This window comes from Leptonychotes weddellii, chromosome 16, assembly GCF_054177405.1.
Source record: "Leptonychotes weddellii isolate Sample4059 chromosome 16, ASM5417740v2, whole genome shotgun sequence".
Lineage (NCBI taxonomy): Eukaryota > Metazoa > Chordata > Mammalia > Carnivora > Phocidae > Leptonychotes > Leptonychotes weddellii.
Window position 1 is genome coordinate 30,652,591 of NC_138384.1, and position 26,005 is coordinate 30,678,595.

General features: G+C 54.8%; 1 protein-coding gene across 3 annotated transcripts in view; it reads left to right on the top strand.

Moving 5' to 3' along the window:
• The window catches only part of ZNF423 (zinc finger protein 423), a 294,946-nt gene that overhangs the window by 119,043 nt on the left and 149,898 nt on the right, over positions 1-26,005 (top strand). Inside the window, exon 1 of one of the 3 annotated variants that reach the window (XM_081806623.1) lies at positions 13,757-14,003. The exons of 1 other annotated variant lie outside the window; for it this stretch is intronic. The gene's annotated coding sequence lies outside the window, so the exon portion shown is untranslated. Of the gene's footprint in view, positions 1-13,756; positions 14,004-23,808; positions 23,980-26,005 lie in introns of those variants that run through there. One more of the 3 variants, XM_081806624.1, reaches the window with a different exon arrangement.

Consider the following 26,005-nt stretch of genomic DNA (forward strand, 5'->3'; position numbering starts at 1 on the left):
TGGAGGCCCAGGCCTCTGGGAACCAGGAGCAGGCACTTGGAGGCGGTGGCAGAAGCTGTGGGGCTGGGCGAGCCGAGGGCTCCCCTCACTGGCAGACCGGCCCCGGAGCCATCACTTTGAAGTCCCTGACATTTGTGGCAGAACGATCTGGTCTGAGGTCTCATTAGCCTCTGCTTTGCTGTGTACACCCTGCCACTTAATCTCCCCGTTCAAATTTCAACGCCCAGGTTTGTGAATCTGCCCTGCTTGCTTTATGAAGTCTGTTGCTGACGTGAACTTGAATGTTCCTACACATGAGTTTTTTCTCCCCTTTCCCCACCCCCAGAAGTGCTTGATCACCAAAGCTCTGCTGCCCAGCGGGGAGAAAGCTGCCAAAAGAGAACCCAGGTTTCATTTTCCACTTAAACTTGGGAGCGGTTTAGTCTGGAATCCTGGTGGATTTCATGTTCCACAAACTGGCACAGGCACCTCTGCTGCTCAGGACAAAGGAACCCCTTGGTGCCCCGAGCCCACCCTTTGTTTCTTGCCTCCCTTCCTACTGGGACCCCCCACCAAGTTCCCCAGGTCGTTGTTCCAATTCTGGGGTTTGACGGAGCTGAGGAAATGCAGTGGGACATGAATAGTCCTTAGAAGATTCTCCCTCCCTGTCTCTTCCCACTGGCCTTGATCAACACAGGTGCTCGTCTGGCTTAAAGGCTTTTACAGGGGCGCCTGGGTGGCTCAGTCGTTAAGCGTCTGCCTTCGGCTCAGGTCATGATCCCAGGGTCCTGGGATCGAGCCCCGCGTTGGGCTCCCTGCTCGGCGGGAAGCCTGCTTCTCCCTCTCCCACTCCCCCTGCTTGTGTTCCCTCTCTCGCTGTGTCTCTCTCTATCAAATAAATAAATAAAATCTTAAAAAAAAAAAAAGGCTTTTACAAGTGGCAAATGGCTCAAGACCTGTTTACTGATAGCTCCTGACCTATATACTGATGGCTTCTGACCTGTGTACTGATGGCTCCTGACCTGAATACTGCTGGGAAGACTAAGACCCAAAGGGAGAGACCCAATGGGCTCTGAAGCATTTGGGGCTGGTGCTCTTGAGCCAACATTTTACATGTCTCACATCAGATTCACACGATGCTTCTCATTCATTCATTCAATAAATAATTGACATTGGTCTCCAAACTGTGTGTCAAGGTGCCGCAGGGTGCCACAGCTAACCCACAGGAGCTCTGTGATATATTTTAAAATTTCAAGGGAAACACAGCAATACTCAGCATCTGCTGGACATGAGGTGAACTGCTAACCCAGGACTGTCCACCATTTCAACATCAGATTGCTCTCTATTCTTTTTGATGATGTCATATCTTTGCAAAGCTGGTCTTTCAGTAGTTACTATGGGTAAAAAGCAAGTGATACATGAAAATCAATATGGGAAAAGAAATGAGGCTGGTGGATCCAATCCAATTCCAATGTTGGAGTTGTGTCCTATTGCCCAAGGGAGAGATGACTTCAGGCCTGTGGGGTTGATTAAGGGCTTTACTTAGCTACAGTGGCAAGGCCTCAAAGGGATTTCAAGCAGGGCAGTGAAGTGAGTAGTCCTGTGCTCTGCAAAGAGCCCTCACTCAGGCTACTGCTGGTTTAGACTAGACTTAGGGAAACATGTTAGGAGACCACAGTAATGGTCCAAACCAACCAACCAACCAACCAACCAACCAACCAACCAGTCAACCAACCATTCAACCAACCAACCAACCAGTCAACCAACCATTCAACCAACCAACCAACCAGCCAGCCAGCCAGCCAACCAACCAACCAGCCAATCAACCAGTCAGCCAGCCAACCAGCTAGTCAGCCAACCAACCAACCAGCCAGTCAGCCAACCAACCGATTAACCAGCCAGCCAGCCAACCAGTCAACCAACCAGCCAATCGACCAGCCAGCCAACCAACCAATCAGCCAGTCAGCCAACCAACCAGCTAGTCAGCCAACCAACCAACCAGCCACTCAGCCAGCCAACCAGTCAACCAACCAGCCAATCGACCAGCCAGCCAACCAACCAATCAGCCAGTCAGCCAATCAACCAGCCAGCCAGCCAGCCAGCCAGCCAACCAACTAACCAACCACAGTGGCTTGAACTCAGGTGATGGCAGTGAGGGAGGGAAGTCTGGTGGACAGACTTGAGAACTGGCTGATGGCAAGGTGGACTTGATGACTAGCTGAATATGGGAGTGAAAGGGAGGAAAGGTGTCTGGCATGGGGACTTGGTGACATGGATGGGAGAGTGCAGGGCTCACACACAATGGGTGGCCAATAAGTACCTCGTCCTGTTTTATTTTTCTCATTCACTTCCCGTTACCTGACACCTTATATAATCATTTGATTACTTGGTTACTGTCCAGCCCCCTCACCACACTGTCAATTCCATGAAGACAGGGACTTTGCCTTATTCCGTGCTGTGTCCCTGTCACCCAGACTATGCCTCATACAGAGTTCAGAGGCTCCTAACTTTCTTTTTTTTTTTTTTAATTTATTTATTCATGAGAGTCAGAGAGAGAGAGAGAGAGAGAGAGGCAGAGGCAGAGGGAGAAGCAGGCTCCCCGCCTAGCAGGGAGCCCGATGCGGGACTCGATCCCAGGACCCTGGGATCATGACCTGAGCCGAAGGCAGACGCTTAACGACTGAGCCACCCAGGCGCCCGCTCCTAACTTTCTTGGTTCATGACATCTTCGTTGGTGATTTTTTTCTTGGTACCCCCCCCCACCGCCCCGCCCAAGCCAAAAGAAATACACAACAGTTAACCTATGTTAATGTAGTCAGGCCAAACCACTGAAGAAGGATGTCCTAACAACTTAGTAACTGTTTGAAAAATAAAACACATAAATTCAAAGAAAAAACGTATTTTCATTTCATTTTTAAATAGCTACAATTAGTAGTGGAATGTGTTAAAATGCAGATTCTGAGCCAGCAGGTGCAGGTGGGGCCTGAAATTCTGAATTTCTCCCAAACTCGCAGGCAATGCCAAGCTGCTGGTGCAAGACTGCCTTTTGAGTGGGTGACAGGGACAGCTCCGAGTGCACTGACTTCACGTCTTTCCAGATATCCCTTCCCACATATGTTGCTGTCTGCAGAGAGCTTTGCCAGCCCCACGGCATGAGGTAGAGGTCAGTTGTCCACACGCTGTGGCTTGAGGTGCCCAGCTCAGCGGCCCCCATCTCCATGAACAGAAATCCTTGCTATGCCTTATCTGGGACTCTGCGTGGCTGAAATCTTGCATGAGCTTTAGCTCCTCGTCGAGAACAAGATTGTTCATGGTTCCTACCAGCAAGATAGTCTTGGTGGACCTGAAGTGTGCTAGAGATGCTTGCTGGGGCAGGATGACTAGCTCATTTATCTTGGCTGTTTTATCACCTAGAGTCACCTGCTTGTGATGGCTATGTATCCAACTTAGGCCGAGGATGCCAGGAGGTTCCCGTGGGCCACCAAACCCTCTGTGCTTCCCTTCTGGGAGCTGGATCCCATCAAAGGGATTGCTTTCCATCTCCTGGCTGTGATGCCCAGGGCCCTCTCCTGCCAGCTACTGGTAGTTCAGGATGTCCAGGTCTGGGAGGGTGAGTTTTCTGGTCACATGCGCCGGGGCACATCAGTGTATCCCAGTTTGTACCTGGCCGAGCTCCACAGTAGGTGGAAGTGGAATGAAGGGCAGGAGGGCAACCAACCTCGTTCCCAACCCAGCTGCTCTTCCTCTTCTCTGGGGAATTCAGTCTGTTCTACTGATTCAGTGAGCATATAACACTGGGCTTGGGGCCAGAGCTGGGCTCTTCCCGTTTGCTGACTGCGTCAATAATCAATTGATTCATTTGTTAATTCATTGATTCCCCTGTGCTGCAAGTGTTTATTTACTAATCGAGGCTGATGTTCTGAGCTGGAGGGCCACGGTTGCTGGAGATGACCTGGAGGAGGGCACACTGTGGTGTGTGTTCATGCACGTGTGAGCATGCGTGTGCACATGCACATGAGTGTATGTGCCGCACGCCCGACACACGTTTGTGCGGAACGCTCGTGTATGTGTGCACACGCATGTGCCCGAGTGCAGTGTGTGTGCATCATAGGACTGTCCAAGCAGAGCCTAGTGCCAGTAACAATGGCTCGGGAGCCCTCTCTTGCCAGTATGGATCCCAGGCTGGAGAAGAGAAGCTGCTGTTGGTAGAGCAGATTTTGTAGCTTGGCTTCATGTGCGTGTGAGCACTTGGGTGTGTTTTAATTAACTAGAACATTTGCCTGGAAATGAGCAGCGGCGGCAGCAGGCTCAAAGGCAGCTGGAGGGGGGCGGGGCGGTGGCAGCCTGGGTGGCGGAGGCCATGGCAGCCAGGCTTCTGAGTTTCCCTGTGCTCAGTCCTGGCTGATGGCACCATGGAGTGGTGGGGTGGCAGGCCCAGCCAGGGGGGCCTCCTGGGAGTGGCTGAACTCTAGAATTCCCAAGACTGCTCCACACCTAGTCGAAGGTGGCCAGGGTAATGGTTCCAGCCCATGGGTGGGGGCATGCAACTCCTGACGTGCGTCCAGGCAGGCTTTGGGCCCCTGAGCCAGGCAGGCTTGACTGACCGACCTCTATCCCAGCCTAGCACCTGGCACATCATGGGGCCCCCCTATATGTTTGTTGCATGGATAAATGAACAGATAGAGGAAAGCAAGGCTCAGAGAGGTTAAGGGATGTCTCCAGGGTCACCCAGCATGCTAGTTGACCAGCTGGAAGTTTGGATTTTGTCTCTGGTACTCTCTCCACAACCCTGTAATGCTGGCGTGAAGAAATGCATTACCTCATTTCAGGGGCCGATGAATACACACACCGTAGGGGCTGTGCGTCACCCACTGCTTCCAGTGGTTCTTCCAGTTGTCCACCCACCACTCTGTCCATCTGGGTGGTGGGAAAGATGGTCTTCCCAGGGCTTCTTGGGGTGGGGGGTAGAGAGAGGTGGGGGCAGGGTAGTGATGGCGGGACGGGAAGGGCTGGGGCTGTCCCTTCCCAAGACACCTTGGCCACTGGGAGCTCATAGGTTGGAGTTATTGAAGGAAACCTCTGGAATGCTGGACTTCCCCTCCAGAGTGCCCCTGCCATCCCACCCGGCCTGTTCCAAGGCTCGGCGTGCCACCCATTGCTACAGTCCACCCCTAGCTCCTCTGGAGGGGCGTGCTTTCTTCTTGTCTCATTTCCCTCAAGGGCTCCTGCCTGGTCATTTTGCTGACATACAGCTCTGTTCCCGTGTCTCTCTCGTCTAGTGGTCCAGGGGGTGGGCTCCGGGGCCGCACTGCCTGGGGTCAGATGTAGGCTGTGTCCCTTCCGGGTTTTGTGATTCCGGCAGCAGAGTGACGTCATGGCTCAGAGCCCCATTCTCCTTACTGGTAAAGTGGACAACGCACTGTCTACGTATCAGCTGCGATTCATCATATACACGTGGCCAGAATCAGGGACTCTTGTCGGAGACGGAGGCCGGGCTGCCAGTCACCCAAGAACACTCTGTGTACCATGCGCGCTCACACTGGAAGTCCCTCGGCGTGCCGAGATGCTTGCAGGAGAGGCCAAGGAGCATAAACCGGTGGAAGGACAAGCCAAGTTCTGTTCTCATCTCAAACCTCTCCTGGGCACCTGCTCACGGAGGGAAATATCAGCGAATCACTGACAACGCTTAAATAGCTGTATCTCCATCTTTTTGCTGAACGTCTGCTAAATTTTAACCTAAACAGAGGTTAAAAGTGCCCCCAGTAGAACTCCCATTATATCTCCATTTACCTCTTATCTATCAACTGGAATAATTTCCATTCTTGTGTTAGCTGCCTTTTCTTGGCCTTTGCCCTTGCTCTTTCCTCTGCCTTGAACGTTCTCTCCCCTCCCCTTGACCTTTTATTTTTTTACCATAAATGAAGACTTAGCACAAGATATCTTTGCCTCTTGGTGTCCCGTATAGGCCAGCCAGAACTGAGCATTCTGGGCCCGATGGGGACCTTTTTATGGTCCCACTGTGGTCTGCCTTGGTTTGTGTGTTTTTCTTAGCCTCCTCTAGAGAATAAGGAGGCAGAGTCCTGGGTTTCTCCTTCTTGGCCACACGCAGCGCCCAGAACTTGGTGAGTCCTCACCGGTGCTGATTGGATGACTGGATTTGGGATTTGCAGCCCCGGCAGGAAGCAGAGTGTGCGCCTGCGTGTGTGGATAGGCACGTGCTATGCGCACACACACGTGTGCCCACATTTTGGTCCATCAGCCTGCTGCGCCTGTCTCATTGGGTTTCTGAAGAAAGGCGCCTGCTTTAATTCTTAATTAGAAATCAGAGCAGTGACAGAATGGGCCAGGCCTGCAGCTGGAGCTTTTTCTCAATGCTGGAGTTCACCTTAACAAGCGCTCTTGGTCCAGGGTGGCGTCTGCTGGGGCTGGACACCGCCGTTCACACTGGTGGGAGTGTCTCAATGCCTATGAAACGATCATGTAATTGTTGGGTGATGGGGCATCAGGATTTTGCTGATGCCACAGTCTTCCCTGGCAGTTAAAACCTGCTGAGGAAGAGACGCCAGAGATGACCCGGAGTACACCTGAGGAGCTGTGTGTTTCCCCCATCTTTTGGACAAGATGGGGTCCCGGCCTCTGGGAGCCCTGGCCTCTGTCAAGTGAGATTACCTGTGCCTGTTCTCCCAGGCTGGGGATGCACTGAGCACATGTGTTGTGGGTAAAATGATCTGTGCAGACTGTGTCATGTGGGGAGTCATTACCTGGGCATCAGGGCGGAGTGGGGAATCTCACCTGCTGGTGGAGATCCACCCCTGAGCTTCTGGGCTCCAGAAAGGGCCCAGGCAGGTGTGGGGATGCCACCTGGGTCCCCGTGGCCTCCGGGTAGGGTGCCTCCTGGCGGGGGTTGGCCTTAACACCGCACACATGGTGGGGTGGGCTGTGGACACTCTGGGGACATACACGGATGCTTGAGTGTTTCTTCAGGAAGCTTTTAAACTGCGCTTTAGGACTTGGGTCTACTACAGGACACCCTGGGGTAGAGCCCACAGTCTCTCAGGCCAGACGGCCATAGGACCCCCACGGACGTGCAATGTGAGCACAGAGAAGTTACTTCTTAACTGCTTTGTGCCTGTTTTCCCTCTTCTGGAAAGCAGGAGAAGCATCCGTACCTCCCCCCTACGGTCACTGGGAAGATGAAAGAGACAGTATAGGTCTGTACACCCGTTATTGACAATTCTGAATGTCAGAAAGCGTGAAACCTGATTTTTTTTTTTTTGGTAGCTCATTTGGCAGCAAAATTTGACCTGGCTGATGTGAAGCTATTTATAGGCTTTATTTAAGTCAAGTTGGTGAATATCTCCCTGTTTTGCTGCTAATATAAAAATACACTTGATAGCTTCTGAGGTGTTCCCAAATACTCAGGAAATGTACTGTGTTACCTTTCTAGAACCTGAAAAAGTCTGAATTCTGGGACACATCTGGCTTTGAGGGTTTAGGGTAGGGGTCATGGACGGGCATATGCAAGGCATTTGGGGAGAGTCCCACCATCATGCTCAGGAGACCTTAGGTAGAGCTGTCTTTCAACCCCACCGAACTGCCTTTTCCTTCCTTCCTCAAGCTCTGGGCTGTGCAGGGTGGGGCCCTTCACCTGCTTTTAGGCTGTCCCTGCTGGCCCTGTGCATTCAGGCGCCCCGCCGGTGCCCTTCCTCCCAGGCAGGAGGGGAAACAGCTCCTTTGCTAAGTGCCAACCTCCATAGCAGGTTGATTTGTGCTTGGGACATGGAGGAAGGGCCCACACCTGGCCCACCCTGGGGTATCGGACTTGGGATCTGATGCGTGTGGTTTGTCTCCGTCTCAGAGACTCAGATTGCTGCCCAGTCTGTCGCTTCCTCCAAGGGCAGGGCCCCCGGTTGTCCTTCTGCCTCTCCAGGGGGCGGTCATGCTTGTGTTGGAGGTTCCGTTTCTCTGCTTCCCCCTGGGTGGCTGGGCCCAGCTAGTGAGGCGTGCGCGGCCTTCCTGGTCCTGGGAATCCTGTTGGCTCAGACACCATGTTCTAGAGGGGCTGTGGGGTGGGGACTGCTTCTGCCTGCAGAGGAAGGCAGATAGGAAGATTGGAGGTGAGCCTCCCTTTATTTATATATTTACTGGTGGACTCCCCCACCCCCAGTAAGACATCTCTTTTGAGATGCTTGCCTCCCAGTGTTTCTGGCCTGACTCCCTAAGGGAACAGGACACTCTCATCTGGCCAATGGCTCCATCCTTGTCCTCTAGGGGTAATTCCATTCATGCCACCCCAACTTTTTATTTTATTTTATTTTTATTTTTTTTTAAAGATTTTTATTTATTTATTTGACAGAGAGAGACGGAACACAAGCAGGGGGAGAGGGAGAGGGAGAAGCAGACTCCCCGCTGAGCAGGGAGCCCGATGCGGGGCTCGATCCCAGGACCCTGGGATCATGACCTGAGCCGAAGGCAGACGCTTAACGACTGAGCCACCCAGGCGCCCCCACCCCAACTTTTTTTTAAAGAGTCCTCCCCCTGCCCGCAAAAGGAAAAAAGATGCTTTAAGTGTCTTGCCTCAAGCCAGCATTTCAGCTAGCTGTACTTTGCTTTTCTGTTTGGGTTGTAAGACCCCGCAATTAAGAAGACCCCCGCCTCAGATTAATTGTAGCCCAAGTTGGCTCACAAGGAGGCAGCGTGCCATTTCCCTCCGTCTCCCAGCTTTTGAGGCCGAGGGAGCTGGGGCGCTTTGGGCAAAGCGGGTCTCAGACAGAGGCGTGCCCTTGCTGGGGATGGCATGGGGGGCAGAAGTGCTGCAGCACCGGATTTCAGGGCCCGATGCTGTGTCCCTGAGCCTCCCTGTGACAGAGCCTCTCGGCAGGCGGTCAGACGGGTAGGGCCGGCCCCCGGTGGCCATGAAGTGGGCAGAGTCCCGCCCATTCCTGCCGTTCCTGGGCCACGGCCCCGCGGGGTCTGATGCCTCGCCGGGCCCACTGCCCGTGCTCGACAAGCACAGACATGGTCGGCTTTCTCTTCGAGGAACCGTTTTCTTTTCCGGCTGTGATCTGCGGGCGTCTGCGCGGGTCTTGCAGGTTGTGTGAGGGTCGGGGGCCGGGCAAACACTGATGCCAGCCGGTCGACGACACCTACTATGCGCCGGGTGCCGTGCGGGGGGCCGCAGCTCTGCGTGCTGCTGAGAGTAGCTGGGGCAGCCACCGCCTGCATTCTGGGGCTCCCACCCAGAAGCTCCAGGGTGAGCCCCTTCTCTTCTTGTGGCCACTGCCTGGATTTAGGCGAGAGGGCAGGTCGCGCTTGCCCTTGGTGCCTCTCCCCTCTTACCCCCGTTGTCCCCAGAGCCTGCCTGTGACCGTGGCACTTTGCGTTTATAGAGCATTTCCCAGTCCCGTTCTCCTCTGACCCTCACTGCAGCCCTGCAAGGTATTCAGAGCCCAGCGAGTGGAAACTGAGGCTCAGAGCAGGAGGGAGCTGGCTAGGGCCATGAGGCCTAGGAGCGGGGAAGCAGGACCAGCCTGTGGGGTGACATGGTGACATGGCCAGCGTGGGGGTGGCGATGCCAACAGCTATTTTTCCCGCTTGTGGTTCTTTTCTGAGTCCTTCTAGTCGGAGTGAAGTTTGGGGCTATCTGAGAGGCTTCCGGGTCCAGCTCCTGCCTCCTGTGCCCAGACACGGGAAGGAGCGGTCTGTACCCTCCTGGGTGTCCCGGGCCAGGCCACATGCTCTGAGCTGTCTGCTGGGCTTGGTTCAGGGACAGCTGAGGGGAGCATGAGCCTGCGGGGAGTCTGTTAGGGCAACCATCCTGAGTCTGAAAGAAGGAGATATTCTGCCCATTGGGTATGATGGCCTAGGCCTCTAGGGAAGCCCGTGTGCGAGAGATGGGTAGATTTGACACCATTCTTTACTCTTCCTGCCTCATTCCCTGTGCTTACTGAGGGCTACCGTGTGGGGGCTGGGACTGGCACTGAGCTAAACCCTTCCCAGACATCATTCCCTTCAATCCTCAAGTCCGGGAGGGAGGTATCCATTGTTAACTGTCTTCATGTTACAGGTGAGGTTTGTGGCTCAGAGAGGGGAGGTTACTTTCCCTAGGTCACACAGCATGTATGTAGCAGATTCAAGACTCAACCCAAGTCCGTGCACTTAACCTCCACTGCCTACGCTTCTTTCCTCCTGGGTGGCCTGGTGCTTGTTGGGGGCAGGGCTGGGGGCGCCTGAAGGATGTGGGTTCTGCAGGCGCTGGTGAGTTAGCAAAGGAGCTGTTTCCCCGGGCACCCCCTGCCCATATCGAGGCTATGTCAGGCGGCTCAGAGTCTCCTGCCACCTGACTATGTCTTGACCGCCTGCCAACCTGGGAGGCCTCCAGAATTACACACTCAGCTCCCATTGAGAGCTGGCCCGGAGGTTGTGGCCATTTGAACCATCTGCCTCTACCACTTGTGGGCCTCAGTTTCCAAGTCTGTGAAATGGGACAGAGTCCTTGCCTCCCGCCTCCCTAGCATTGGGGTGTGGGGTATTGAGGCCTTTGAGAGCTAGCGTGTGGGAAAGGGCTGCCCTCCTGGGTCTGGGTGGGGTGGTCTGTCTGTGGCTTTTGTACTCCTGGGAGTCAAAGGCAGCCGCAGGTCCCCTGTGCGCTGGAAGTGCTCCGTCCGTATGTGGGATTTTGTCCTGTTCCACGCGCCCGCCCCCCCCCGACCCCCCGCCATGGCCCTCTCCCCTCCTCCCCAGGGGTCCTTGCAGAGGAAAGCTTGCAGTCTTCAGAGCAGTCTTCTGAGCCTCCGTTTCCACATCTGGGGCTTGCGGATAACCATTGCACTTGCCCAGGGTGTTGCTGTGAAAATCAGAGTAGGCATTCGGAAAATGTTGTCAGATGGGCTCAGTCCCATCATCCTGGTCGGTTGCTCCTTATACCCTGTTTCATTTTCTTCATTTAATTTTTCTTGTTCCTCGTCTTCATGCTAGGGATTCGGCTTGGGTAAGAAATTGAAAGCTACACAACGATGAGCTGTCATCTGGTTGTGTCCCCGACCCTTGTGCGAGCATCCTCTCGGGCCTCGGTGCCCACACGGTCAGATGGAAAGAGCACAAACTTTCATGCAGTGTGTTCTGCTCTGGGCAGTGCAGTCGCCGTCTCGAATGTCATCAGCACAACCGTTCTGTGATTCTGCTATTGTTTCCCATTTCACAGAGAGGGAGGTGAAGGCTCAGCACCAGGGAGCGGCAGAGCCAGGATTAGAACCCAGCCTGGCTCATTTCCCTGTGGGACGGAGCACCTAGGGTAGCTCTGGGCTTAGACACGCGGCAGGTGGGCTGGCAAGTGGGCTGGCCGGGAGGCCGCGGGAAGGGAAGGTGAGGTCAGCATATGGCAGTGGAGCCCGGGAGTGGCCCTGGCTCGTGCTCACCCTGGCATCGCGCACCCCCCCGCCTTTTTTTCCCCTTGGCCCTCCCCCCCGAGCTCCCCTTCCTTGGCCTTTTGCTCCCCCCTCCTCAGTTGCCCTAATGACTTAGCCCAGGTGGCAAGTTGCGTGGAGAAAGTACTCCAGGGAAATAAGAGTCCTTGCTACCAGCCTGGGCCTCAGGTGTGTGCACAGCGGCCCTCCCTGGGGGTCTGGTGAGCTGCGCCTCCCCCACCCCCAGCTGTTAGGCAGGAACTGGAGAGCTGTGTGTTTTGTGTAGCCGTGTGTGGTGTGTATGACCGCGCGACAGACGACGGTAGAGAATTGTGTGTGTGTGTAATTCCGTGCATGTGCGTGTGCATCACCACGGTGTGTGCGGGCATCTACGTGTTTATGTGTGTGCTGGAGGCGGGTGGTGCCGGGCGAGGGGGACGTGGGGACGGTGTGGGGCTGGGGGCAGGGGCCGCAGCTGTGGATGGTGGGCGCTAGCCTTACCTTCTTTGCTGGTTAAAACTATCTTTGTAGAACAGAGTTAAACACATGTTTAGATAATTAGAACAAAAGCCAAAAGAACAATTCCATTCAAAGGGATGAAGCTGGGAGGTGGGGGCCCACCAGGATGTGGGGGGTCGAGTTCTGGCTCCCCAGCTCTCTGTGGCCTTCACTGCGTTTTGATCGCGCTATTTAGAAAATCCCTTTGTTGTAGGATAAACTGACATTGGCTGGCGAGTTTCTGCTGTGAAGTTCGCTGTGTTCCGGGGCCCACTCGGGACAGCCAGGCCATGAGGAGCTGATTAAATGAGCTAATTTTCATTTGTTCAGCGGTTACAGATGCGGAGGCCTTTCCATGCCCTTTTCCTGAGGTTTTATTTATTTATTAATTTTTTTTTTTTCTGGAAAGAGAAAGACCTTCAGGACTCCCTTTTCTCTTCCCACCCCCCCCACCCCCCCTTTAAGAATAAACATATGAAAACCTTTCTAACAAGACCTTGGACTGGGAAAGCCAGGCTCCAGTATGGGCGTAGTGGCTAGAGGTGCCATTGGGGGGCTCCCCGAGTCTGTGAGCTGGGGTGGGGCTGCTGGGCCTGGGCCGCCCACTGCTGCTGAGAGCGAGGAGGAACCGGCTGAGGGGTGGAGAGGTTTGTTGGAAGCGGCCACAGATCTCGGGCCTTTGCATGTGCTGAGCTGCTGCTTGGGTCCTCTCTTTGCATCCCTGCTTCATTCCCATGGCTGATTCTTGAGGTTGCTCCTTCTAGAAAACCCCATTCCCCCACTGGCCCATGGGCTTCTCCAGTCACAGCAAGGATCACAGACGCAGGACCCCTGCCTCCCACACACGAGGCCTCTGTAGGGCAAGAGCAAGGCCTGCCTATCCCTCTCGTGCCCCCAGCTCTAGAGTGCCTGGTGAGTCAGAAGCTTGGCATCGACTCTGTCGCATGACCTAATGAGCGAATGAATGAAGGAGTGAATGAGTGCATGAGTGAACGGGTGGATGACGTCTGCACTCACTGAGCTCTACTAGAGTCCAGGCTCCGGATGTCAGGACCCAGATCTCCAGTTGTCATGGGTCCCTGGGCCACCTCCTCACCCCCGCGTCTGTCTTCCTCACTGATGTGCGGCGAGGATTCAGTGTTGAGGGCTGGATCCCCAAAATGAACATCGCGGCAGCTGGGAGCTCATGCCCGCCTGGCCCAGCGTGAGCCTGAGCCCCAGGCCCGGGATGCAGCTCAGGCCCGGCGCCGCTGGAAATCTGACTGAAGGCCCGGTGGAGGGAAGCAGGGGGGGAAATTGCTCCGTGGGCTGGCTTTTTACAGCACTTACAGGCAAGCGGGCCTTGGGGGATAATGTGCCAACAATGAAGGGTGCTCAGAGCACAGAACAGGAGGGACTGTGTGTCTGCCTCCAGTTTCCACCCCTCGATCTTGCCGAAGCTGCCTGGCCCCCTCCCTGCTCTTTCCTTTTTAACACCACCTTTTGCTGGGTTGGGGCACCTTTTAGAAGCAGCGGGGTTTCCCCTGGAGCCGTGCAGTGGCTGTGGTCCGGCCAGTTTCCGAGGCCTGGTTTCCATTTGCTGAGAGCTCCTTCCCGCAGACGGCACCCCACCCACCCCACCCAGGGGCCTCTGAGGGGCTGTCCCCCACCCTGTCCTGGCAGCCCCGGAGCGTCTCTCTGTGTTCCTTCTTTAACCCTGACCTCGGGGACAAGCAGGGGAGCAGTGCCGTCCCAGGCCCCCCTCTCCGCGAGAATCCCAGAGCTGGGGGGTGGGGGGAGTCAGAGCTTCCCGGGCGCCCCTGGGGCCTGGGGCCCTCAACTGGGTCAACATCTGGCTGAGTGGCCGAGCCTTTGGCCTCCTCTGCCTCCTCCTCCCCACCCTCCCCGAGGCCCTTCCTCTCCCCACTTGCTGGATGCTCCGCCAAGCGCCGCGGCGGGAGCAGCACACTCTCAACCCATCCTCTCCCGGCTGAGGCCGAGGGTGGGGATGCGTCCTGGGGCTGAGGTCACCAGTGGGGCAGTGGGAAGTGCCTCTCCAGCCTCGACCGCCCCACCGCTGGGTGCCGGGAACAAGGGCATCGACCGACTTGTCCTGGGGTGCCCTGGTGAGCAGGGGGAGAGGTAAGCGGAGGGGCGGGGTTGGAGGCGAAGAATGAATAAAACAGGCCAGTTGGTGTCTGCGCTGACCGCCAAGAGTCCCATTAGAGGCTCCAGCTCGTTGGGAAGCGGAATGTTCGCTCAGAGTGGAATCTAACCCAGGAGGAAGGAAACTGTTTTCCTGGAGTTGGGAGAGGAGAAGTGAGGGCCTAGGAGGCATTTGGTGGTGGTGGTGGGGGGGGTGGGGTCAGATCCATGTGGGGGCGGGGGGCTCCTTGGGGAGTACCCTGACTTCTGGGTCTGGTGCTGCTCTTCTCTCAGCGCCCCCTCCCCCCAGATCGGGGGCCTCGTGGCCTGTCTCCTGTGAAGAGGCCTGGCTTATAGCTCTCATGATGGTCTGTGTGCCCCTTGGGCTGGTGTGACCCTGAGCGTCTGCTGGCCCCTAGGCGCCTTGGTCCCCCCCTCCGACCCTCACGTCTCCCCCCTCTTCTCTTGCACCGTAGTTTCTGGCTGGGAGCGGGGAGGCTGCCGGAGTGCTGGCTTCTGGGCCCAACCTTGCCACCCACAAAGCCAGCGTGGCCCCGAGCCATCACCTCCCAGGCTCGGGTCTCCTCTCCAACACAGGGATGACATGCCAAGAGCGCAGGGAGACAGGCCTCTGGACTGTGGATCACCAGACCATGACTCCTGAGGGATTCGGGGGGCCCCGTGGGGTGGGGGGGACTCGGTGGTAAGCGGGTGTGTGCCGAGGCCAGCCGCTTGTTCTCCTCGGGAAGGAGCTGGTGAGTTTCTTTCTGTTTATGTCGTAACCAGGCTACTGAGGTGGCAAACGGGTTCTGCAGTTACACAGCGTTTCAGAAGCAAATTGATAGGATAACATGTTATTATTGGCTACTGGGTTAATAGCTATTTTGGCAGCAGTACCAATCCTGCGTGGTGTTGCTGGCATGGGTGTGAGAATGGCGCCGTGGGCTAGAGGGGAATGGTGGGTGCGTTTTGCACCGGGCGGCAGACTGGGGGGGACCCCGGGGGGCAGTGCCTTCTTGGAGGATGCTCAGCCCCGATTAGCTGTTGCCGAAACCAGGATCAGAGAGGTTGAGAGACCCGCGTCAGGTCGCACAGTGAGTCGATGTGGGGTTGGACGTGAGGTCCCCGTGGGGATGAATAGCTTGGCCAGTGATCTCTGAGGGCAGGACAAGTGCCCTCAATCTGAGCATCATGTTGGCATCTCGGAAAATAGAGATTTGGAACGTACCCAAGTTAGCCTGCTCGAGCTTCAGGGCGTTTTGCTCCTGCTCGTGCCCCTGCCTGGAAGGCTCTTCCTCCAGATTCCCCCTTGGCTTGCTTCCTTGCTTGCTTCAGCTCTCTGCTCAGGTATCACCTTGTCACCTGTCCAGAGCGACACCTCAGCCATCCCGTTCCACGGTTCTTCATAGCGCTGCCCGACTTCTTATAGATGATTTATGGCTTCAGGACCAGCTCCTCTCATTACCCTGTAGGCTCTCTGAGGGCAAGGACTTTGCTTTGCTTACGACCCTGTCCCAGAGCCTGGAACTGGGCTGGTAGAATGGGCACTTGGTAATACTTGTTGCAGGAATAAGCAAATGTAAATTGCAATGTCATTTAAAACAATGGCTTCCATGTAACAGATGACTATCTCTCTCTCCTCTTGGAGGACAGTGGGTGTTGGGGGATCCTGTTATTCCTGTCCCCAAGAGGTGGTCAGCATCTCCTCCCTTAGGATTCATGTTGACAATTTTTTCTTGCTAAAGAAGCGTAGGAGGGAAAGAGCTCCCCACTACCAGAAGGGACCCTACCTTTCTTGCAGAGGGGATTTCGGTCCCGGGTGCAGAGGTGGATCGTGTCCCCTTGAAGGCTTTTCTATATATGGGCTTTTTGATGGGCTCAGTGGTAAGATGGGGTGGGGGGTGGTTGGCTCTATCACATGACATTAGTAGCTTTTGTTCCAGACCTGGGGAATGGTGGTGTGAGGACATGGGAAATTAAGGATACTCATGGGAAGGGCAGACTGGGAGTGGGACTGGTGAGCCCTGCACTGAACCAGGGGTTTTCCTAGTGACCTTTGCTCTTGATGCCCCAGGTCTGGAAGTGACACTCAGTGATATGTTCATTGACTATTTCCCGTGTACCTGGTGCTGGGCCAAAGTGCTGAACCTGGAGTATCCAACCTAATCCTCACCACAGCCAGAGGAGGCTGAGAGAAGTTCAGGACCATGTCTGAGGTCATACAGCTGGTCAGTGGTGGAGCTGAGATGTGAACCCAGGCTCTCTTGGTTCTAGAGCATTCCTGGACGTGGTCCTGATGCTCCTAGAATGTAAGCTCCGTGGAGTGGGGCTTTGCTGGGTGTGTTTGCTGTCCCAGCTTGTGGAGAGAGCCCGGCACAGAGTAGATGCTCAGGAAATATTTGGATTGAATGAATGAATGAATGAATGCAAGGAGTTTCCTAAGATGAATGGGGCGCAATCACTTACAACTGTTGGCCCCTTTGGGCAGGAGCAAAGGAGAAATCCAGGGCAATGGTGGCCGGGAAGGGGTGACACCCACATGGGCTTGGCTGGTCTGACTTCCTCCCAGAAGAATTTACGAGGGCGCCTGCTTGGCTGTGAGTTCCTAGTGGGAGGGCACACTTGTTTGTGGGTGCTGGGTGGTTAGTGGGAAGGTCTTGGAGTTCCCTCGTAGGGAAGACATGCATGCACATTCATGCACGTGTGGGTATGTGTGTGGATTCCTGCGTGCACACATACCCCCTCACACCCAGCCTCAGCCTCCAATGTGTTGTGTGGAAAGAGGCAACCACTGGAAGGGTTTTATCGGACAAAAAATCACCCCCTCCCCATCACATTGCTGAGTCTGTACCTTCAAGAACACGGAATCTCAGCCTTATTAAATCTAGCCATTTGTTCTGCTCTGGTCTGGTCTATTTAAGAAGGCCCCCCACCCCAATTCTTCCCTTCCCTCTACTCTTGGGGTCTCCTTTGTTTTAATGCCCTTTCTCCAGAGATTCAGGCTGAGGCAGCGTAGCTGAGCTCTGCCTCCATCCCTGCACCACCCCAGCCCTCCCCATACCTTGCTCTCTCCCCAGTTCCAAGAGGTTCTTTCAAATTAAAGAATGACCGATGCGTGCTGCACTGAAGACTGGACTAATTGCATTCTGCCACCGTGTGCAGGACCCCTGGGGACCTCGGTAACACTGGACAGGCTCTGCAGGGTCAACCCCTCCGGGCGAAGTGGTCAGGCTAGTGGCTTCCAGCTGGAACCTTTACCCCACCAACCCCTGGCTTCCACCTGACAGGAGCCTTCTGGTGTGATCCTTGGTACCTTCTAATTCTTCTTCTTTTTTAAGATTTTATTTATTTATTTATTTACTTATTTATTTAGAAAGTGGGGTGGGGAGGGGCAGAGGGAGAGGGAGGAGAGAGAATCCCAAGCAGACTCCATGCTGAGTGTGGAGCCCAACGTGGGGCTCAATCTCACGACCCTTAGATGGTGACCTGAGCCAAAATCAAGAGTCGGACGGTTAACTGACTGAGCCACCCAGGCGCCCCTCCTTGCACCTTCTTTGTGATTAGTTTTGTCATTCATCCATCCATCTGTCCATCCATCCCTCCGTCTGTCCATCATTCATTTATTCACGCCATGGTTATCAAGTGCTTCTTCTAGGCCAAGACCTGGAACACACTCTTTCATCCATTCATTCATTCTTTAGTCATCCAGCAGATAGTTGTCACCAGGTACCTTGTGGGGGCTCCCAGGGATCCAGGAATGTGAGGCTTTTTGTCTCCAGGCAGTTCTAAGCCAAGAGCACCTGTGGGGAAGCCCTCATAATATCCTTGGAAGATGAACAATGGTGTGAGAAGTGCTGTTCAGGTGTAGTGCGGGGTGGAGGAGTAAGGAGATCAGCCCATTCGTAGCCTGCATCCAGCAGGGTGACCTGGCTGAAACTCTTGTCATTGGTTCATTCCCTCACGGGACCTACTCTGTGCCTGGCACTGAGGTGAGCTTGTACCCAGCCCTGCTGGGGACAGTGGCTCCTGGTGGGCAATGGACCTAGCATTACCCTCAGGGATGCCCTTCACCTGAGCTGGGCTGGGGGCAGTGTCCCCCTTTCCGGATGCCCCTGGGAGGAGGATGTCAATGCCTGCCTAGTGATGCATTGTGTGCAGGATCCTGGGTGATTGATCACTTTCCAACAGGGTAGTCTCTCTCAGTTTATACTTCTGTATTATGTTAATCTTCTCAGACTCCGTGTGTGTGTGGGGGGGGGGGTGGTGGGGGGTGGTGGTGGTGGGATTCCCATAAATCCAACGATGAGATTGATGAATCAGGCAGCTAGATCCTGCTGGCTCGGCAGGATTCTGCCTTGGGGCAAGTCCCCTCCTCAGACGTCAAGGGCCTCAGTGTCCCCACATGCACAGTGAGTGGTTCACTGGGCAGGTCTGAGGTCTGTTTTAGCAGTCTGAGCCTCAGTTCCCTCATCCCTAAAATGCATCTAGTGAAAGGATTATATGTGGTTTAAATGCATTAACACAAGCAAAACATTTATGACCAACAATTTAACTAACTCAATAATTGACACAAAAATTAGCATGCCATATAGTAAGTGCTCAGTAAATGTAGTTTATGATGATGGTCTTCAAGTCTATGGATGAGAGTAGGCACAGCGTGGGGCCCGAGAAAGGCCTGGTTCCTGCATGAGGAGGTGGTGGCCCATTCGGTCTGAGAAAGCAGAGGTAGGGGGCAGGGGACTGTGCAGGGGCACCTAGAGAAGGGTCAGTGAGGCTGAGAAAGGACCAGGGGACTACCCACCCCAGTTGTGATGTCTAGGACGTCAGCGGCTCTGTCCACCCTTGGAAGTCCAGTGGGGGGAACTCCCCTAGGCCACAGCCACCTCTGGGGGATGCCAGCCCTGCGACGGGGGGGGCTCCTCCTTCTCACTGTGGTCCTGGGCCAGGTGGCCACCTCCCCTCGGCTGCCCTTCTGGAGCCTTCCCCGGGGCCTGATGGCTTGCTTTAATCTCCCTCCCACCACAGGCAGGGCTGGGGCAGCCTTCAGTCATTGAGGCTCGAAAGTTCGGTAACAAAGCCCAGGATGGCAATTTTTCTGGAGGCTGAAACATGAAAATCCAGGGAAAATTGAAATTCTCTCTGCTGAGTCGTAGATGTGGATGAGTATAAAGGGTGAGTGGGACCCGCAGGGTGGCTGTGTTGTTGGCAGAAGCACATCAGCGAGAGTCCTAGGGCTCTCCCCTCCCCGCGGGGCTCAGGCCACTTCCTCCCCTGGCCTGCATCTCTGGCCAGGCGCTGTGCTGGGCACACAGCCTGCAGGGGAGGGATGGACACACAGCGCTGCAGTCCCATGGGAAGTGTGGGCTTCGGCAGGGGCGCCACGGTGAGGACCCAGGCCCCTCTCGGGGATACACAGCCAGACGTCAGGTGGGTCAAGCAACTTTTTTTTTTTTTTTTTTTAGTAATTATGTTTATTTTGATGGACGTTACCAAAACATCATACCCATGATTTCATCAAGACAGTTATTCGGGATTACGCACGGGAAGGTAGTATGCTCAGGTCCAAGGCAAGTGAAAGGCAAAACTGAGTAATAGTGCCAGGCACGGGTCTTGAAGGGGGCCTCTCGGTGACCTGAGCCTGGCAAGCTCGCCCTGGCGAGGGGCTGGACAGACTAAGCTTCTGGGGGCGGTGCCACCCCCTCGGGCAAGCGTCACAGAATGCAGAGCCTGAGCCCAGGACTTGGGTGCAGGTTCTGTGATTGGGAGGTGCTCCCAGGAGGCAGTCAGGAGGGGCGGAGAAAGGGAGGCGGGGAAGGGGGAAAGGTCCGGGTCACTGCTCGGACCCTAGGCTCGCGTCCGCTGGGATCTGCACGCATGTGCCAGAAGCCCCTGGCTCGGTCCCCCTTCGGTTGAGGGCCACACCAGGTGGGGGGGCATTAGCTCCCTGCCCCTGGGCTGAGCGGGAGTGAGCAGATTGAGGTCTGGGGCTCTAATGAGCCACTGAGCTGCGGAGGCGACCGGGGTACCAGCGGCCCTGTCATCCCCCCAGGCCTCCGTGTCCTCCCTCTGTAAAATGGAGCCAAGCTCCTAACTGTCTCACGGACTTGCCGAGAGGGTAGCTGGCACCTGTGGGTACAAAGAGAGCAAGTGCTTTGGGGTGGGGGGGACTCTGTCCTCCCAGATGCCGGGAGGCCCCTCGCTTTTCCCTTGCTGGGGGCTGGCCCCTCCAGCTGGGCCTCGACGGATCTGACGGAGCTTCCGCAGCAGGTCTGCGCCTCCAGGTTGGACCATGTGCGCACCCTGTCCGTGTGGTGTCTGGGCTGAGAATGCAGACACGGCCCAGACATCCTCTGGGGATTCTCGGCTGGGCATCCAGCCTGGGCTCTGTGTGGAGCCATATCCATGGGGGCAATGTTCGTGCTCCTGAGCCGGGGTCACCCACTCTGTTTCTGTCCCACAGGTAGGAAGACTCACGCACATGCCTCCCACCGTGCCAAGAGCACAGATACCGAGGTCAGGTGAGCCATGTTCAAAGCCCAGCTCGGCTGTATTTGACCTGTAAGACCCTGGACATGTCAATCTCTGCCAGCCTCGGTTTTCCCATCTGCAAAATGGGTTTGACAGTGATGACTTGTCAGACTTTGTGAATATTAAATGAGACAACATGTGGCATGGAGCAAATACTCAAGAAATATTTAGCACATAACATATGTCATTTATTATCCAATTTTATATGCACCTGTAGCATATATGTACATACATAAGATACAACATAACCTATTAATTATTTTTCAATGTCTTCTCTAAGCTCCGAGTTCTCGGTTAGAGGCACCACGTGGTTTTCTCTGATACTGGCTTTTGTGAAAATTATAATTGGAATTTGGTCCTCTGTTCATGTGCTTGCTCATTCTTTACCTTCACTGAGCCCTTCCGGTGTCCACACCTCCAGGGAGAAAGTCGCATATATCAGCTGCATTCTGTGGAGGGGACAAGGGGAACCCAACTCCACAGTGCCCAGGATTTTCCCAAGGTCACACAGCAGCAGGGGGCTGGAAGCAGCCCCAGAACTAGGGTGCTGGTCCAGCGCTGGTCCAGCCCGCTGTGAGGAGCCCTGGGCCAGTCTCCTGGGCTCTGCTGCCTGTGGCCAGCCAGACCTGGAGGGGACGGTGGCAGCCCCTGTGTTGTGAGTTCTGATTCTCTCAGGGGCCCTCCTCAGGGAGCACTGAATTGCAGAGGCCTCCTGAGCCTGGCTCAGGCCCCACCCACATGCCCCGACCGTGACCTCCGCCTGGCACCTGCCCTGGTTGCTGTGAGCTTGGAGAGCTGAGTGGTGGTCTCTGGGGACCGGGGGGCGAGGCCTGAGGGGTGGAGGGCTGCCGAGGTGGGGCCTGCTATAGCAGTAGGCTCCTAGGACAGGTGTTTTCCCAGCCGCCACTGCCAGGGACTTTCTCTCACACCTGCTCCCTGAGGAGCTGAGGCTGGGTTCGCTGTGACATCCCCCAGGGCCCTGGGGACCCAGCTCCCTAGGTGAGGACCTGGGTGGTCACGGGGGTTGGGGGGCATGGCACACCTGGCCTGGTGCAGACTCTGCCAGGACCAGGGGCCCAGCCCGGGCTGGTTGTACCTGTGATGTAGAGCCTCAGAAATTTCCCAGATGTGGGCATCATGCAGAGGAGAGAAGGGGGTGGAAGTTTGCTTACCCCCCCTCCACCGGCTCAGGTTCTGCTCGGTCTGCTATCTGAAGGGTTGGCTGTGGACATGGTATGTGGGATCCAAGTTGAAAGACCTTTGTTTAGGGCCCCTAGCTAACTGCGGGTGGTGGTAGGAGGGAGTGGAGACTTGCCCTGGGTCAGATGAACAGAAACCCCTTGGGCTACCTCGTTCACCCACTTGGGTCTCAGGACTTCAGCTGCACGTGCTCTGAAAGGGAAGACTTGCAGTGACCATGTGATGAATGTCACTTTGTCACTTTGACACTGGGGGTGCCAGCCTTTCGTGCTTCATCAGCCCCTGCCGTGAGTCCTGCGAGATTTGAATATTAGCAGTGCTGTGATTTACCCAGTATTTTCTGTGGAGTCAGTTCTGTTTCCATACTTAAATTAATTCATTTATTTAATTCTGCAAAGGGAAAATCAGTATCCTTTGCTGTAGGTAGACAGTAACCTTAAAAGTCAATTAAAAACAAACCTAAGGAAAAAGGCCCACGCTCATGCGGTTCCAGCCAGGAGCTGTGAGGTCTTGCGAACGCTGAGCCTGGGCTCTGTGCTCTCTCCTTGCTGGAACGTTAGAAGTTAAAGACAGCCAATGTGGCTGACCCTAAAGTCATCATGGGTCCCAGCAATGGGACATTTCCCATGTTTTGGGGAACATGGGTCAGAGGAGAGCCTACTCCTTCCACAAAGCCCAATTTGAGTGTCCCCTGCCTTCTAACCTGACACCTCCTCTGTGCTCACTCTTTCCTGATCCTGCCCAGGACTGAGCTGTCTGGCACCCACTGGCCTTCCCTGAGGGAAAGCTCTCTATGGCCATACAGATGAGCACGGGCTGTGCGTTCTTGCCTACATCCCACAGACCCCAGGAGGTACTGGCCTGCCTTTTCCTTAGGCCCCAGGGAACGTCGGAAAACGAGAGCCTGTTAGCCACGCAGGAGACTCCCGGTGGGAGGCCTGGGAGGTGGGCGGAGGTGGGCCCTGAGTAACAGGTCGGGTTTGGGTGAGCTGTGATCAGGGGTGGGCAGGCTCGATGAGCATGATGGCCCGAACAAAGTCTCAGAGGCCGGGCGAGGCACAGTGGGTGGCTTTGATGGTTTTCTGACTAAATGTAGGCATAATACCAGACTCCTTCCATTAACTGCTGTGAAACTCAGGGTACTTGTGCTCTTTGAGTCTCAAGTATCAGATCTGTGACATGGGAGAAATCATGGTGTTCACCATATAGGATGGAGGTGAGGATTTAATGAGGTAAAGCTTACAAAGAGCTTGGCACCATGCCAGGCACGCACGGAGGGCTCTGCCGTTGCTGGCTGAAAGGTGAGGCTGGGACATGGGCAGTGGGAGGTACTACCAGTCTGCAGTTCAAAAAGTGGCTCTGAGACCATATCTTAGGCTAGAAAGGCTGCCAGGGACATGGGGATGTCCCAAGGACTCAGAAGTAGGCAGTGATACCAAGAGCCACAATTCAGGGTGAGAAATGGCCCAAAGGCAGTGGCCTGAGGTCAGGGAGAGGTACTGATGGTGACAGAGGGAATCAGGGAGGGCTCCCTGGAGGCAGTGTCGTGAAGGACCAGTGCCTGTTAGCCAGGACAGAGCAGGTTTGGCGAAACAGTATGTGTCACTCACCTCCCTCCCCACAAAAGAGAAAGAACAGCCATTCCCTTTCAAGGGCCCAGATGGAGACCCAGCTCTGGATGCCACGAGCCCTCTTCCCGGAAGTTGGCAGAGGAGATGGCTGAACCCTTCTCAGAAGCATCGGGGACTTCCAGACTGTAGCTCTGACTTCTGCAGCTCAAACGTAGGGAAGGGAAGAATGCTATCCAAACAAGCTTAATCCCAATCAAAGGATTATTTTCTTACAGAAAAGCTTCACCTATACTTAATAGTTTTAAATTGTTCCGGGTACCAATTAGACTTTTAATTTTGCTGTTCCCTCCGGCGGCTGGAGGATGTGTGTGGTTTGCGTTTAATCAGAGCTGATTTTTTTTTTTTTTTTTAAAGTGGTGTTTCCGGGGGAGGGGAGGAGACGAGGATAGTGTTTCGGGGTTTCCTCCTGGTCCTGCCAGGGCCCGTGTCTCGCGCGCCTCCCGAGTTGGGGGATCTGTGTTGTTGGGGCAGCTGTGGATGTCTCCAGAGTGCCGAGCCAAAGTCCCCTCCTGCCAGCCTGAAGACAGGTCAGGGTTCTGCCGCGGCAGTCCTGCCTGGAGAATCCAACGCCGAGTTAAATATATGGATTATCCCCAAATTTCTGCAGCAATAGGGTGAGTTATTATTGATTCACAGAGCACGACAAAACATCGCTGCATGAATTAGCAAGCAGCTGTTTCTAATTTGAGTTTAGAACGGTACACAGAGGAACTTGTTTCTCTGTTCACTCCTTTCATTTATAATGAATTTTAATCACCGCTACAGGTGAGAAAAATGTAGAAACAAGCTTGTATCTTGTGGAAGAAACAAAGGAGAGACAGATGCTAACAGATTTCCAGTCTGTGATAAAAGGGATGTTTCGGTACACTTTACATGTAATTAGAGCACAGCTGTTTCCAGTCCCAGGTCCACGAACACGGCCGAATGTGGGCTCTGCCGGTCTCCAAAGGGAGTAAAGAAAAACAGTGATTCAACCGCGAAAGCATTTTGCTTTCTCTCGAGTCGAGCAGTGAGCCTTTGCGCTGGCCCTTGGTGGTGCTGTTTCGTGGAAGCTCTCGGAGGTGACTTCGCACGACGCTTTCTCCCCACCCCGGGGCGGTGGGAGGAGGGCAGGGCGAAGTCGGGGTGCGCTGGTGGCGAAGGCCTTCCGGGCCCCTCTGCTGATTACAAGTGCCCGTCTTTGGGGAGTGTCTCGTTGGGGCAGACTGGGGGGCCCTGGCAGGACCTGATCGTGTCATTCCACACTCGTTAGTTTGATCACAGTTAACTCTTGGGTGAGTTGACGAGGGCTGGCTTTTTCCTTGCCTTTTTTTTTTTTTTCTGGTCTGTTTAATTTCTGCAATAAAACTCAAACTCAATTGCATTTTCAATATCGGTGCTGAGTAAATTTGTCTAAGGGATGGAGCAGCCAGGCTGGCTGTGCGTTCCGTGAAGTCCGAGGCTCCAAGGGGCAAGGTGGAGGCCTCCTTCCTGTCCTGTGTGTCCAGTGGTCCTTTGGGGTGGCAGCAGCCGTGGGTGCAGGGCAGCGAGACCGTATCCCCCCGCCCCTGCACTCGGAGCCTGGAGGCCAGGTCCATGCCCTAGCAAGGTTGCCTATGCCTCAGTCTCTCCGTCCGTATGAGGGGGCTGGGCTGGCAGCTCTGGAAAGCTCCTTTCTCTCTGATGTCTTGGGATTGTCAATTGTAGGGCCTTTTATGCAGGTCAAGTGTCCTTTGCTTTGAAAACCGTCTTCTACAGGGTTAATTGCTGGCCCTTAACTTAGACGCCCCTGGTAGTTAATCAGGACCCAGGAAGATGGGACCACTCCCTGTCTTGTGTCCGTTCAGACCAACAGGGCTGTTGCCTGCCTCTCCCTCTCTCTGTCCTCTGACCTTATATTGAGCTGGGGAGCCAGGAGCCAGTGACTATTTTTTTATTTTATACATTACAGAGAATTTCTCACATATAACACGTTACAGATATTCACTTCCTTCGTCTGCATAGCAACCCGGTAGTTGGGACCATTATTATTCCCATTTTACAGATGGAGAAACGGAGGCAGTTTTCTGCATCTGTAAAACCGAGGGAAGTTCGATGATCTCGGTGGAGCTGAGTGTGTAAGGACACTTTGCGACGGGGAAGGGGGCCCCGCGAGCGTGGGCACGCAGGAGAGTGAGCGCCCCTGGTCCAGACTGGGAGCCGCGGCTGGGCTCCATCGTGGATGTGCGGATGCAGAACCTCTGCCACAGCTCTCCTTCTCCTTTAAGAAAAGCCAGAAGTGAATGTGGATTAAAAAAAAAAACAAAAAAAAACTTCAGGAGTTCTCCATTTCTAAATGTTGACGTTTTTACAAAATAACGGATAACTGGGTGGCCCCCAGTCTGTCCGGGGGGAGGACAGCCATGGTGATCTGTGTCCCTCTGCTCGGGTCACTGTTTCTCTCAGTCCAGCTGGCTGAGAGCCCTTGGGCTGGGAGTCCGGCCCCAGCTTTTCTAATTACCATCTGCTTTCTGACATCGGGATGTGACCTAACCTCTCTGTTCTGGTTCCTCATCCGTGGGGTGACCACGCAGCTTAGTGTGGAGTGCGAGAGGGGGACGCTGAGTGGGTGGGATGCTGGGGGTGTGCCACGCTGCCTGCTCATAATATGGGAAAAACCAC